This window comes from Neopelma chrysocephalum, unplaced genomic scaffold, assembly GCF_003984885.1.
Source record: "Neopelma chrysocephalum unplaced genomic scaffold, ASM398488v2 Primary Assembly neopelma1_97116, whole genome shotgun sequence".
Taxonomy (NCBI): domain Eukaryota; kingdom Metazoa; phylum Chordata; class Aves; order Passeriformes; family Pipridae; genus Neopelma; species Neopelma chrysocephalum.
The window spans coordinates 3550418-3563104 of NW_020925758.1; positions in this window are offsets into that span (position 1 = coordinate 3550418).

Here is a 12687-nt window from a genome sequence, read left to right on the forward strand (position 1 = left end):
TTTTTTTTTTTTTTTTTTTTTTTTTTTTTTTTTTTTTTGCAAATTCGAGGTTATATCAACTTCAGAAAGCCAGAGCCTGAAATGAGCAGGGCAGCCTTAGTTTCCTCCCACGTCTCCCCGGCTGAGCACGGTCATAAATGCAGAAGTGCCATAAATTAGAAATAATGGGTCATAAATGCAGAAATGCCATAAATTAGAAATAATGACGTGCTTTTGGTAAGGCAGTAAGGACGGAGCAGGGCTGCTGCTGTATCCGTGAGGGCTGGCAAGGCTTGCCCTCTTGCTGAGGAAAGCTGGGAGCTGGGAATGGGTGGCCAGGAGCTTTTCCTGGGGGAGCCAAAAAGGGAAGCCTTGTGAAGCAGAAGTGCCTGTGGGATGGAGAGAGTCAGGTCTTGCAGCTCATGGAGTTGCTGTAGGCTGAAAGGGATGCTGCAGGACTGGGGCAGATGTGCATCCAGCTGCACCCAACAGGAGCTGGAATGTGTTCTTCTCTCCTTCACGCCCGTGCCACCATTGGCTTAACTTCAGTGGGACGCAATTTAATGCAAAACTGAACGTTTCTCCTCTTTCTCCTGTATTTGCTGTGTTTGCTCACACCCGAGGTCGGTTTTGGACCCTGCGGTAACAGAGTCAGAGAAATGGGAAATTTGATGAGACTCTTTCAGAAAAACAAATCTCGAGCCGTGAGTGGTGGCCGTGAGAGGATCGCGATGAGCACGGTGCCATCTCCTCTGAGTCATCCTCTTTCTGCTTGGATAAGGGGCAGGGAAGTCTCAAAGGGCACCTTGACGGGCTTTAGGTCCGCCAAAAAAATATCAGTGTTTGATATGATCGACTTTTTGACTTGTCTCACGTTTCAGCTCCACCCGAGTCTCACCTGCCCTTGTTGTTAGACACGGGGGCACGTTCTGCTTATTTGAAAAAGGAAGCAAAAATGCTGAGGGTAACGAGGTGGCTGCACCTGCTCCCCAAATACCTGTTTGGTGTGGGGCGTGTGACAGGTGCCCGGGCCATCTGTGTGTCCCTCCGGCTCCGGTGGCACCACTGCTCACCTCCAGGCAGGTGACACACAAGCGGGTTTTTGGTAAATACCAACTAATTAACAGAGCGTAAGCGCTGCAGGGAAAGGATGAGGGCGGTGCAGACACAAACAACACCCGTTAGCGGCACTGATCGCGCTGGAGTTTGATCAGAGCACTTAAAGGGCCCCCTTATCTTGTGTTGTTTGGAGAGCACAGAGGCAAATCCGCTTTTGGGAAAGGCTTTTGCAGTCCTCGCCTCTTTGAGTCGTTAGAAATGCCGAGATCTCCTGTGTTAAAGACAGGACTGAGGATGAAAAAAGAAAAAAAATCGCATATCTCTGAGCTGGAAAAGCTAATTGCTGTCTGCTCTTCAAAGGCAGCAAAATGGGCCGAGAGCGTGCTGTGAAGAAAAAGAGGAGTAGCTTGGAGGAAATTCCGATTAGAATACTTGCAACATCTTTTCAGCGCGTGGAAACGTGTGTTTCAGCAGGTCCCGGGAGCAGCCGCGGGATTAACGCAGCAGCTGTCAGGGCAAAGTCTGCAAAAGTCTCCTTTTCCCCCGTGGGAGAGTGTGGGTTGGTACCTGTGCTCCTCTCACCATGAGACTGAGGAGGCCAGACAGCCCTGCAGACCCTGGGGAGGGCGTGAGGGTGATGCCAAACACAGAACATCCCTCTCTGGGGACGCAGGGTGCCTTGTCCCCCCCGCGGAGTCACCAAATCTCCCCGGTGATTTGGACTCGCAGCCTGGAATCTAAGCTCATTTCCTGCTCTGACCTCTTTTATCCGAACAAATCTCATGTGCCTGCTACGACTCAGACAGCAAAAATAATCTTTATTGCCACAACACGTGTGTCAGCTCTTCTTTATCCCAGCGAAGTGCTGTAAGAGCTGCAAAAATGCTTCAGAAACAGAAGCATTTTTGTGAGCAGCAGAGATTGAAGGGGGAAGTCTCCGAGACTCGAGTCTTTACAAACCAAACCACTCAGCCAGGTTTTCTTGGCGTGATTGCTTTTGTGAAATGGTTATCTTGCCGCCCACCGGAGCCAGAAGTGAAGGGAAGGATTAAGGCTGTGAAATTGCTCCTTCCTGATCGCTCTTTCACAGCCCTGGGCGGAGCAGAGGGGGTGTTTCGGAGCGATATTCAGGAAGATGCTGGGCACTGGGGGCCCAGAGCCCGGGCTGGTGCAGAGGACCTTAATTGCACTGCTCTGGCCCTGCATCGGGTCTGAAAACAGAGCAAACCAGCCCAAACCTTCACAGCCTCCCAGTTTTGCCGTGGAGCTGCTGTCTCCCTCCCTGCCCTCCCTTCTGGGCACCCCGGAGGCAGGATCATGCCTGGTTCGCATGATCCTTGTGCAGCAGGCAGTGCTCTCTCCCTGTGCTCCTGCCAGGTGCTGTTTGGGCTTTGATTCCTGTGTTCACCTCCAGCTTGTGTCGTGTTTTTTCAACCAGAAGTGTGTTGGTGGGACATTTCCCCTCCAGGGTTGTGATTAAATTAGACACAAAGTGCTGTGTGTGACACCCCACCCCTCAGGGGAAGGGAGCATCCAGGATTTGTGGGGTGCTCGTGGCTGAAAGGAACAGCAAAAAATCAGAGGGTCTGGAAAAAAAGCTCACGAAGTTTTGCTGGGAAGTTACTCACTCGGCCTGGGAATTGGTGTGTTGGTCCTGGTCTCCTGGTATGAGCACACGGCAGCGGGTTTGGATAAAGGGGTGGGGTGAAAGGGGATGAATTGAAGAGGAGGAGAGAGAGAAAGGAAGAAAGAGAGAGAAAAAAGAATCACCAGCCCTGGCTGGGCTGATGGTTGATCCAGCTGATGGTTGATCCAGGGTCCTGTGGGCGCTGCCTGGGTTTGGTGGGGACACCACTTTAGAGAAGTTTTCCTGTTCCTGGGGAGAAGTTTCTGGCTTTTTATGGAAATTATTTCTTATGCACAGTCTCTCACCCCTTTCTGGGCATGGTTCAGAGGCCTTGGGAGTCTTGAGTGGTCTTGATTCCCCTACAGTCCATGCCAACTTCTTGGCTTCGTTCCTGTGCCGTGCTGATCCCCAGGAGATAGAACAAGGGTGTTTGTCCCATAAAAGTGCTGCCCTTCCTCTGCATGGCCCTTCTCCAGCCACATCCTGGTCTTTCTCAATTATTACCAGCAATCCTTGGTTATTCCCAACAGTCCTTGGTTAGTTCAGCAGCCACCTGGCTGATGGTGTTTGGGACGTACTCATCAGCCCCTTGTCTTCTGGGATTCTGCACTATCTCAGGAGCACAATCCCCATGTGGGACAGAGCAGAACCTCACAGGGCTCTGGAGGTTTTTAATTTTTAATTTTTAAATTTTTAAATTTTCTGATCCTGGTTAAGGCTCCACTTGGCATAAAGAATATCAACTTCACAACTGTCTTAACTGTTCATAGGCAGCAGCTTGGCTGGTGTGCCCCAAAACACGCCGGGTGCCTGCCATGGTGGAGCAACCCCAGCAGAACCGAGCCTGGTCCTTGTCCCAGAGGAACTGGAGGACCAGCTGGGTCTGTTTTCCCCACCCTCACCATGGCCCCATTAAAATTTAAGGGTGAAAGTGGGAGGAATGAAAGAGAATTTGCCGTTTTAAGGCTTTTAATTCGTTTTTACCTCAAGCGTTAGCTGGGGTTTGTGCAAACCGCTGGCAAGGCAATTAAAGTGACTTTTTAATGGGTTATTTTTGTAGCTTCGCCATGGTGGGAGCTGAAGATCCCAGGCTGTGAGCTGCCTGGGGTGGGGGCCATCCTTTTGCTGTGCTGCTCTGATGTTGGATCCCTAATTGGGTTTTATTCACGAGCCCTGGCTGAGTCACGACGAGAGAGAAGGCACGGGGGGTACGGCTGGATGGAACAAAACACCCAGGCTGCAGTCCCCAAGGCTCCAGGTTGGATCCACCCTGGAAGAGTAAAGGACTTTGGGCAGTGCAGTGTCCGGTTTATTTTGGATGGCTGACGGGTATTTTGCAGAAGTAAGCTCCAAGGACAAAAAGCAATTTAAAAAAAAAAAAAAAGAAAAACGGGTTCTCTGAGAGTTCCTCTTAAATCTTGAGTGCTGGTGGGAGAAAATGAGAGAGAGTACACGAGAGCTCTGGGCTTTCTGAGCAGGAGTGTGATGACTGTAAAGCAAACCTATTCATCCAAGTGCTGGGCAAGCCCAGCGAACTGCATCCCCCTGCTGGGTCCCACGTGGTGATGGATGCCACGATGATAATGAAGTCTAATTTCAGGCTTATTCTGGGGACGTTTTCCTGGGAAATAACCCTGCCTGCAGCCCCCTTGGGGCTCGTCCCCTCTCTCTGGGAGCGCAGGTGCCCCGAGGGCACTGGGCACAAACCCCCGGCACGTTCATCCTGGGTCAGCCCGGCCCGGTGCTTCCCTCCCTTAGCACGGCGTGTCCCGTGCTGCTCATCCCAACATTTGGGTCCGTTTCACAGCACAGCATGGGAGGAATGCGAGCTCGGGCCTGGCTCAATTAATTTTCTTGTGCGGCTCGGCCAAGGGAGGCCGGGGGATGAATCTGTTTCTCATTCATTCAGCTCCTGCCTGCATTAGCACACCTCTGCTGCCTCGCTGTCTCTCCCCACCCAGGTTGTTTAGAGGAGTGCTTCCTAAAAATAGCCTCCTGGTTTGATGCCTTTCCGGCATTATTCCCTGCAGCTCTAAAAACCTGCCTAGGAAGGCTGTCCAGTTCATTGACGTTTCCTTAAAATACAGCTAATCCATGTAATCTCATTATAGTGGTAGGTGATTATACTGACAGCAAGCTTTAGCAGTGGTCCAGCAAAGCCTTTTCATTCCCCATCTATTATCTGGGTGGCTAAAAGTCACTGGGAGCGTGTTTTGGAGTTTGTTTGGTCTGTTTTAGGAGCAGGATTCACAGTATTTTTGGGTTTTAATTCTGTAGGAAATGCCCTGCGTTGTTTCTGGCGATGCTGGCACATTTCTGCCACTGGCTTTCGGCCTTGCTGGCATCCCACGGCTGCACACCAGGGTCTCCCAAAATCACTGGGAAGCGGCAAAACAGCAGAGACCTTTTTCCCAGAGCAGATGAGGAGAAGCTTTGCTGTGGGAAGCTTGTAGTGTGGGGTTCCTGGTCTCCAGCGCCTGTCTGGGGGCGTGGGACCTTGTGCCCTGCTCTTCATGGAGCCAGACCAAGAAAAAGGCGGAGTTTTGGGATGCTGAGTGATCCTTCCCAGCTTTGGGAAGGATGTTTGGGGCTGGCTGGGGGACAAGAGGTGTGCACCCTGCGCAGGGACCTGACCGTGAGGGAGGGCTTGGTGTCTGTAGGAGCAGTGAAGCAGCTTGGGCTTGAAAGGTGGCTCAGACCTGCCCTCAGAGATGTGCATCTTCCAGGAGATATTTTTTCCTAAGCCTCTGTGGACTCGGATCAAGGACTGGTCCAACAGTGGTTGAATATCACAAAGCTCATGGTGCCGTGGTGCGCCTGGACAGTCTCCTTTGATGTATATGATTAATTCTCCACGAGGTCTGAGCAGCCAGGGCTGTTTGGGGCGGGTTACAGGTCTCTGTGTGCTTGGTCTGGCCGTGCTCAGTGTCCTTTTTCTCCTCTCCATGAAGCCTGCCTTCATTGTTTGCCCCAGCTGAGCCTGCAGATCCGTCCCCGTCCCCCAGAATAAACTGGATGAGGTTTGTCATCAGAAGGATTAAGGGGGAGGTTACAGGCCAGCTCTGGGAGACACAAGTGCAAGCACTTTTGGGACATCCCAGTGTGGTGTTTTGAGAGGACATCATGCTCTCTCTTGCAGAGATACCCATTTCTTGGGGCCTGTGGAGGGTTGGAGCAGTCGCTCTGCCATTTCCCTGCTGGCACATGCTGCACATACCTCCTCTGGGGCAAATTCCTGGTGCAGTCTCCTCAGCAACAATTTAAAAAAAACCCTCTAGGGCTGTTTCTGTATTTTTTTTAAAAATTTTTTTAACTTTTTTTTAAAATAACCATCCTGCTTTTTGCTTGTCTTGGTCCCAGCCCCTCCAGTGATAACACAGGCAGAGTCCCGACCCGTGGTATCCTGGGGAGGAAAGGCTCAGCTTTCCGACAAAGTGCTGGCACGGGGTTGGATTTCTCATCTCTTTTTTTTTTTTCTAGGGAAAAAAAAGACCGCAGGTGCCAAGCTGAAAGGGCAAAGCGCTTTGCCCCAGCGAGGTGCCGCGTTTCTGCTCTGATTTATGGCTCGGGGAGAGGCCTTTTGAGTCACCCGTTCCAGGATCTGCTTTATTTTGGTAACGGGGGTAATTCCGCTGGTTTTAAATCAACTGTGCTGTCGGCCAGCAAAAAGCCCTTGTGTGGCTCGAAAGCGGCAGCTGGCAGGGCTGGGGCTGAGGAGGGCATGGGGTGGAGGCTCCCGGTGTGGGATGGAAGCTCCCAGTGCAGGATGGAAGCTTCTAGTGTGGGATGGAGGCTCCTGATGCAGGATGGAAGCTCCCGGTGCGGGATGGAGGCTCCTGGTGCAGGATGGAGGCTCCCAGTGCAGGATGGAGGGTCCCGGTGCGGGATGGAAGCTCCCAGTGCAGGATGGAGGCTCCTGGTGTGGGATGGAAGCTCCCAGTGTGGAATGGAAATTTGCACTGCGGGATGGAAGCTCCCAGTGTGGGATGGAAGCTCCCAGTGCGGGATGGAGGCTCCCAGTGGGGGATGGAGGCTCCCAGTGCAGGATGGAGGCTCCCAGTGGGGGATGGAGGCTCCTGGTGCAGGATGGAAGCTCCCGGTGTGGGATGGAAGCTCCCGGTGCGGGATGGAAGCTCCCGGTGCGGGATGGAAGCTTCTAGTGTGGGATGGAAGCTTCTAGTGCAGGATGGAAGCTCCCGGTGCGGGATGGAGGCTCCCAGTGTGGGATGGAGGCTCCCAGTGCGGGATGGAGGCTCCTGGTGCAGGATGGAAGCTTCCGGTGCAGGATGGAGGCTCCCAGTGCGGGATGGAGGCTCCTGATGCAGGATGGAAGCTCTTGGTGTGGGATGGAGGCTCCCAGTGCAGGATGGAGGCTCCCAGTGTGGGATGGAGGCTCCCAGTGCGAGATGGAAGCTCCCGGTGCAGGATGGAGGCTCCCAATGCAGGATGGAAGCTCCCGGTGCGGGATGGAGGCTCTCGGTGTGGGATGGAAGCCCCCGATGCAGGATGGAGGCTCCTGGTGCAGGATGGAAGCTCCCGGTGTGGGATGGGGGCTCCCAATGAGGGATGGAGGCTCCCGGTGCGGGATGGAGGCTCCCAGTGCAGGATGGAAGCTCCCTGGTGCAGGGTGGAGGCTCCCGGTGCGGGATGGAAGCTCCCGGTGCGGGATGGAAGCTCCTGGTGCGGGATGGAAGCTCCCGGTGCGGGATGGAAGCTCCCGGTGTGGGATGGAAGCTCCTGGTGCGGGATGGAAGCTCCTGGTGCGGGATGGAAGCTCTCGGTGCAGGATGTAGGCAGACAGTGTGGCACAGGAGGATGCCCTCCCAGAGGTGGAGCTGGGGTGCTGGGCACGGTGCCCTGTCCCGGGGGGCAGCAGGGCGGTTGGGAGCGCTGTGTTTGCCGGGGCTGTGTTTGCTCAGGCACTGTCTGGGTGCTGTCTGGCTGCGGGCGGCCGAGCCCGGAGCGGTTCCACACGCTGGGTCCCGCTGGGAAGCGAGGCCCTTCCCCACATCCCAAGGCCCTTCCCCACATCCCGAGGCCCTTCCCCACATCCCAGCTCTGTCCCCTCCACGGCTGACTGGCCACGACCAGCAGGTCGGGGACAGACTGGTGGCTTTCCCACACTGCTTAAAATCCCTGCGAGTGTCAGCAAGTTCTTCTTTGTGTTCTGTTCTTTTCTGTGAACTAATGAGCGTTGTCTGATTTTTCTTTCTCTCTCTCTCTCTCTTTTTTTTTTTTCCCTTTTCCCCTCAGCGCAGTTTGGCCTGTCCACAAGTGCCCTAGCTGCTAAGAAGGAAAATTCCTGTTTTCCTGAGAGAGGTTTGGGCAGCAGAGGTGCTGCAAACTGCTTTTTCGGTGATGGGTGATGCTGCTCCACTCACTTATGGTACAATGCTATGCATGGGGAACTCGTGTGTTTTACTGCTGTTCAAACCAGGACTCTGGAGTGTTCTTGTGCTGCTTCCTTCTGGATTTTGCCTTTCCCCTCTGGCTTTTCCCGCAGGCTCAGGGGGATTTTACCTTCCTTCTGTGGCAGTGCCACTTGGTGCCTTCTGCCTTTTAGCTGGTGGCATCTCTGCTCGTCTTCTCAATGCATTTCTACTTGGACCCTGGTATCAAAGACATCTGATAAGTACTATTTTTATGGTCCACTCCTGAGCCTGTCCCATGGCTGTTACTTGGTACAGCTGGGTTGTCAGGGCAGGACAGGTCCCAAACTTCCCAGTGTGTGTGCACAGGCCTGTGGTGATTTCTGGAGTGCCAGAGCAGGGTGTCTCTCTCTGGCTGAGGACACACAGCACAAGAGCCTCTCTTGCTCTTTAGCATCCTTCAGAGTGGGAGCAGTTTGTTGGCTGTGTTCACCATGAGGTTTGGGGAACCTGGGGGTGTTCTAAAGGCACGTGGACGCGGCGTTTGGGGACGTGGCTTAGTGGTGAGCACAGTGGTACTGGGTTAATGTTTGTAGTTGGTGATCTTAGAGGCCTTTTCCAACCTTAATGGTTGTATGAACAGCTCCTTCCTCTGAGATCCAGCTGGTTTTGTTGGGGGTGGGTGGTTTTCCTGTTTCCCTGGGATCCCCTCTGCCGGATCTGATCTCCTGATGTGCTGCTTCTCCTGAGCACCCAGTGCAGAGTTTTGGGGTGTGTGAGGGTCTCGGGGAGGGGCAGGACATGCAGGGCAGCCTCCCAGTGCTGTGACAGACAGCTCGTATTCCTGGGTGATGCAGGGAACCAGATCCTGTAGTTCACAGCTTCAGCTGCAGGAGGGAAGGGGAGAGGCTGTTTGCCAAGAGGAGAGCAGAAGCTTTGCCTTCACCTGTGTTCAGCCCCGAGGAGAGACCCTCCCTAGGGCTCTCTGTGGGATGTTCCTGCAGAACTGAGCACCAGGAGCCGTGTTTATTGATGGGAAAGGACTAATTAGGTTTCAGCCCCGAAGCGGTCACCGGCGTGGGAGTGAAGAGCAACAGGAACCTTGTCCATATTTCCCGCTGCTTCAGTGACTCCAGCGCTGTGACTAAAGCTTGGAGAGGTTTACTAAAGGCAGGAAAGTCTTTAGCAAGTCTGAAGACATCAGGGCAGCAATGGGCACTGGATTCCCTGCTCAGCTCCTCCGGGCTGGAGATGGAATCCACTGTGCACAGCGGGAATGCTGTGGCACAGGGAGCAGTGAGGCAGGGATAAACAGCGTTTGAAAGGCTTTTGCTGCAGGGGAGGGATGCTGGGGTGAAGAGAAGGAAGGGTGGGAATGAATAAGCTCAGCCCCTGCGAGACCCTCCCGGCTTTGCAGCACAGTGTTTAATCTTGGGCCTGGCTGAAAGGGGCTGAGGAGAAGTAATGGTCGGTGGGATCCAGCCCTTTACAAGGTGCTCAAGAGAGAGATCACTGTTATCCTCCTTTAATTAGCACCTGTGGTGCCCTGTTAATAACAGGCATCTTGCTCAGACGCAATGAATTCATCCAGCTAAAGAGATCCCCATCCCTTGGGGTGGGGTTGGTGAGAAGAAGCTCATTGAAGTGTCCTCGTTGGATTTTGTGCTGGGAAGTGCTGGGAGCTTGCTGAGATAGGACAGTAGAGAGCCCCCCCTGAGCCCTTGTGAGGGCACCCAGAGCCCCCCTGAGCCTTTGGAGGAGTGAAGGGAGCAGAAAGGTCAGTGCAAATCCCGTCAGCAACACGGAGCCAAACGCTTCCCTTGCACCAAGGAGAGTGGGAGAGAGAGAGAGAGAGGAAGAATGGAAGAGTAAAAGAAAATTTCTGCATTCCCTCATCCTTGTATTTTATTGCACTAGGGGTCCCAATTATAAAACCTCTGTGGAGAGGAAGCTGATGCAGCTGCTCTCGGTGAAAAAAGGAGTGACAGGTGAATTGAAACTGTGAAATGTATTCAAGTGTTCAGCAAGAGGGAACGTGTCTCTACATCTCCTGCATTATTCTTAAATGCACAGTGCCTTTTGGGGATTTGGCTGTTTAATTCTCTGTGTGAGCAACCCCATCCTTTCCTGGCTCACCTCTCCGTGTTCATCCATTCCCAGGAGGGCAGGCTGGTGGGAACATGGGCATCGTGGGGGCTCCTGGCCCTGCCCTCTGGCTGTGCTGCAGGTTTGAACAGTGACTTTGGCTTCACTCGGTGGGGTTTATGGTCTGCAGAACAGGGGAACTGTCGGTGTGTGCGCTCCTGAAACTTCCCTGGATTTAAACTAGGGTGGTGGGAAAGGGGATGGGAATGAAGTCAGTGCTCAGCTCCCTTAAAAGCAGTATCCCGTTGTGGAGGAGACTGGAAAAACAGCTCCTGTAGTCTTTCATGGAAGGCTGGTCAGCCTGATCCTTTGGGTTTGCTGTTGTCTCTGCTGGAGGAAGGGGAGGTAAGAAGGACACACGGAGCCTGTGGTCAGTCATCAAATCCCAGAATGGTTTGGGTTGGAAGAGACCTTAAAGCTCATCCAGTTCCCACCCCTGCCATGGGCAGGGACACTTTCCACTAGCCCAGGTTGCTCCAAGACTTGTCCAGACTGGTCTTGGACACTTCCAGGGATCCAGAGGCAGCCACAGCTTCTCTGGGCAACTTATGAGAGGGCCTCACCACCTCCACAGCCGGGAATTCCTTCCCAGTATCCCATCTAACCCTGCCCTCTGGCAGTGGGAAGCCATTCCTCCTTGTCCTGTCCCTCCATCCCTTGTCCCAAGTCCCTCTCCAGCTCTCCTGGAGCCCCTTCAGGCCCTGGAAGGGGCTCTCAACTCTCCCTGGAGCTTCTCTTCTCCAGGTGAACCCCCCCAGCTCTCCCAGCCTGGCTCCAGAGCAGAGGGGCTCCAGCCCTCGGAGCATCTCCGTGGCCTCCTCTGGACTCTCTCCAACAGCTCCACATCCTTCTGATGTTGCACCCCAGAGCTGGAGGCAGCTCTGCAGGTGGAGTCTCACCTGAGGGGGCAGAGGGGCAGAGTCTGGGGCCATCCTTTCAGGGGTGACTCTGCCTTGGCCCCTGTAATCGCAGAAGGTGCTGCAGGGTCGTCGCTCAGCTGGGTAGTGAGACGTAGCCTGGAGCACCTCAGAGGCCATCGCTTTGCTTGTGGGATTAAATAGGGCTCTTTCTTCCCTTTTAGTCTCGTGTGTTGTATTTTCCCTTTCAGTGCTTCTAGGACTCTACTAATTATTAATAATTAAGCTGACGAGGCAAAGCCTGGTTTCTTTCCACTGCATCTAGAGTGGGCCAAGGAGCTCGGCGTGGGAGCTCGCACCGCATCCCACCCGGCACCTCCTGGGCTCAGCAGCCCCTGTGGAGTTTGGCTCGTGGGATCACAGAAGGGTTTGGGTTGGAAGGGAACCTTGAGGACCATCCGGTTCCAAGCCCCCTGTCATGGGCAGGGACACTTCCACTGCCCCACAGTGCCAAAAAGCTGGGCAGCATCGTGGTTCTGGGTGATGGGGCTGAGAGACGAGATACAGAGGTGGGTCTCAGACCTGATGTGGCACCTTGTTGGCCCGTGTTTATCCACGGGTTCACTTTGTATGAGCAACCCCATCCTTTCCTGGCTCACTTTGCCAGGGTTCACTTTGCCAGTAGGAAATTTTTGTTACTTTTCTTGGTTTTCTTTTTCCTCCTCAGGCATCCAGGAGGCCTGTGCAGAGACGAGGAAACTCAGGTTATTCACCACGAGTGGAAAAGCTTCCACTCTCGCTGCAGCTGCTCTTGTAGCCCTCTGGTTGCTCATCAGGTCTCAGCCTGCCCTTAAATCTCCTCGTGGTCCCTCAGAACCTCCACCAAACCTTCTTTGGGTTCGGTCAACATCTCCTCCCTTTCCACGGCCCCGCAGCTGGGTTACAATGCAGGGGCAACCTTCCTGCACAGGGTGTCCTTTCATTGTAGAGCCTCAGGATTTATTTACCTTCCTTTTTCCCCCTCACTCCTGGCTTCCCATCCGTTTTTTTCCCCCCCTTGCCTTGACTGTGGACCGAGGCTCTCCGGCTGTGCGCTGCCCCACTTCCCGACGGCGGGAGCAGCAGCTTTCCCCGTTCAATCCTTGCGTGCAAAAAAGCCAGCATTAGATAATTGCTGGATTGAAAAGAGGCTGTAATTATTTTTGCTTCCAACTACAGGAGCAAAGCAAGCTTGCCAGACTGCTCGGTGGCTGCTGGCAGATGCTCTTCAGAGGGGTATCCCTGCCCTGCCTACATCCCTCCCCACCGTCAGATGGGCCGTATGTCTTTATTTTAACTATTAACTGGTTCCCTCTTCAGATTGCTGCTCTCTGCTGCCCTGGAGCAGTTATGTTTCCCTTCCACCTTTAACGATTGATGGTTGCTCGGCATTTAATATTTTCCCTGTCGTTATTCCTGGTAACTTCTGCCAGAGAGCAGAAGGAAACCCCCCCCAGTAATGCCCGGTGCTTGGGGAATGCAGAGCAAAGGACGAGGCTGTGAATGCACTGCCGGGTTAATGGGGCAGCTCTGGTGATTAAGGGCTCTAACAGAGCCATTATTCTGGCACGAAGAACCCGACAGGAGCAGATCCGTGTTTTTTTTTTTTTCA